Genomic DNA, 2,915 nt, shown 5'->3' with positions numbered 1-2,915 from the left:
GGACTGGAGTACCCAGAGAAAACCCACACAAGCACAAGGAGAACATGCAAAATCCACACAGAAAGACCCCAGGTCTGAGCCAGGGATCAAACCCAGAACCTTATTTCTGTGAGGCATCAGTGCTAACCACTGATCCATTGTGCTGCCACCTGAAAGTTGCCTCCAAATAAAGCAACATGACTCACAGGTAGCTTTGTTGCCAACACTAAGAAATCAGTGAACCTGCAACTAAAAAGGTGTCTATTTTCATTTATAATAATTTAATAATATTATTTTTTATGTTTCCTTTTTCCCCCTCCTTTTCAAAATGGAATTGTTTGCTGGCCTTACTTCTGCTTTGTGCTTCGTGACGCTGACCCACATCTTGCTTCAGTGTCTCACCTGCATCCAACATGCTCATCAGTTACTGCTTTATAAGACTGGCACAGACCATCAGTCATTTTGGTGAACACAGTGGTCTCARTATTACTCTAGTGTTGGTTCCTGGAATCCCTGATAACCTTGTTGGTACTTCTATGAAAGTTTGTTTTTCTTACTTGTGTATTTCCTCCTAAAGCTAACTGAACAAACGTCATGCTCTCTGTCCTGACTTTTATCAGCAGCTTTGAATTTTCTGGTTGGTCTTGGTCTCTTTGTATGTAATATATAAACATATATAATCCACCTGTGACTCACCTGCCTGCCCACTCTCCACTGCAACTTTCAAACTGGCAGAAAATGGTTGTTTTTGTTGAACCAGAGCTCCCACCATCTGCTTTCCTATTTTTTCTTTCTTTCTTGTGAAATCAGTAATGTGTGCTCATGTGTTATATGACATGAACTTGACAAAAAGGTTTATGATGCAGTGAACACTGTCTAAATGAAATTCAAACTAATTTGAAATATCAATCAAAATTTAGGAATTGCACRTGACTGTGACTCTTTCTGAAAAGGTTATTTTGTCCATAAGACTTGATTGAAAGCCACTTATTACCTTCCTGACTGTTACTGGAACTCTGTATCAACTGACTTGTTACAGTAAAAGTGATGTATAAGCTGTTTATTATGCGCATGGATGGACTGGGCTGGGAGACTTGATGGATAGGTAAGAGCAAGGTTAAACTATTAGTCATCATGAGCAAAGACTTGTAGGCTTTCCAGAGTAATTTGCTAAAGGATTTGAACAGACACACATCTTTAAAATATTTATTTTTACATTACACAAGATTATAAACAAGGCTTACCAAATATAGCCAGTTTTCACTTTTTTTTTTCAAAAACAATAAAATATCAAAAATTATTTTCAAACCCTCCTGAATCTGCTTTTTGAATGTATAGAAACATAACATTCTGAAATAGCAAGGACACTTTTTACTTCATTTTATTTATTAGTTTGTTTGACAGGGTTAATGCAAAAACAACATGCACATCACGTCTGTAATACGTTGCACAAAGAGTAGATAGCTACTGCTAATTTGCAACTCCAGTCCATGGTTGGGCATTTTAAAAATTAAAATACATACAATTTACACATCAATATACACTGAAAACACATATGTATTTCTGCCTACATAATCATGTAATCAACCATGCAACTTTCAAATTCATATAATAAAAACTATGCAATAAAATTGATGCAATACATTAAAATGCATACACTTTATAATTCAGAAACAATAAAAAAGCCATTAATAAATAACCTTGAAACCTCTAAATTTATAAAAATATCCATACACATCCTCCGTACCTCTCCATCCTCTCTAGCTAACATATGAAAAACTGTTGCTATATTACTAATGCACTACATACAATTTACACATCAATATACACTGAAAACACATATGTATTTCTGCCTACATAATCATGTAATCAACCATGCAGCTTTCAAATTCATATAATAAAAACTATGCAATAAAATAGATGCAATACATTAAAATACATTCAATTTATAATTCAGAAACAATAAAAAAGCCATTAATAAATAACCTTGAAACCTCTAAATTTATAAAAATATCCATACACATCCTCAGTACCTCTCCATCCTCTCTAGCTAACATACGAAAAACTGTTGCTTTATTACTATCGCACAACATACAGTCCCACACAGACTCTCTCAGCTATTTTATCTGAGTATCAAATAATGATCACATATTTGGTTTTCCTTTAGCCAAGATTTATTTGTGGATGATTTTTTTTAAGTTCAGGTGTAACTTTTACTTGCAGGGGCAGTAAGTTCCATAATGTTGTACCTTTTGCATGAAAAAAGTGGTCTGACCAAATGAGGTTCTACATAGGGGAGTTGTGCAATTCTGTTTTAATGGTCCTCTAGTGCAGTGGTTCCCAAACCTTTCAGCTTTTGACCCACAAAATACCAGCAGCAGAGACCTGTGACCCCAGCTGTGTTTGATTGATAAACATTGTTTTCATGTCAAATAAACAAGATCATAGTCACAATATTTTTGTCCATTTTAAGTACACTAACTTTTCTCTTTTGTAACAACAAAGGCAAAAAAATGTTGTTTGTTGTAATTTTTAGTGTAATTAATTCAGAAAATCTTTTCAGAACCCCACYTTGATGTTTCAGGACCCCACTGTGGGTCCCGACCCCAACTTTAGGAACCACTGCTCTGTAGCTGTTTTGCCTTTGTATAACTAAACTTATAGGATGAGGAGTTAACTTTTTGATACATTAAAACATTTATTTAAGAAAACATGAATTGCAAAAGCTTTAAAAGTTATTAAATTATGATTCCCTAGGGTTAAGCTGTGATGAGATTTTATTGGCTTTATGTCCATTACTGTTATTGTTTGGTTATACAAGGAGACGGGTGGCTTAATAGCTGTTGACTGGGCCCATGTTGTCATACAAATATGAGAAAATATTATGGCATGCATTTATCAAAGAGCAGCCTGAACAAGAATGTAAGGTCTTATTA

Source organism: Austrofundulus limnaeus, unplaced genomic scaffold, assembly GCF_001266775.1.
Source record: "Austrofundulus limnaeus strain Quisiro unplaced genomic scaffold, Austrofundulus_limnaeus-1.0 Scaffold71, whole genome shotgun sequence".
Classification (NCBI taxonomy): domain Eukaryota; kingdom Metazoa; phylum Chordata; class Actinopteri; order Cyprinodontiformes; family Rivulidae; genus Austrofundulus; species Austrofundulus limnaeus.
This window is presented reverse-complemented; position numbering follows the sequence as displayed.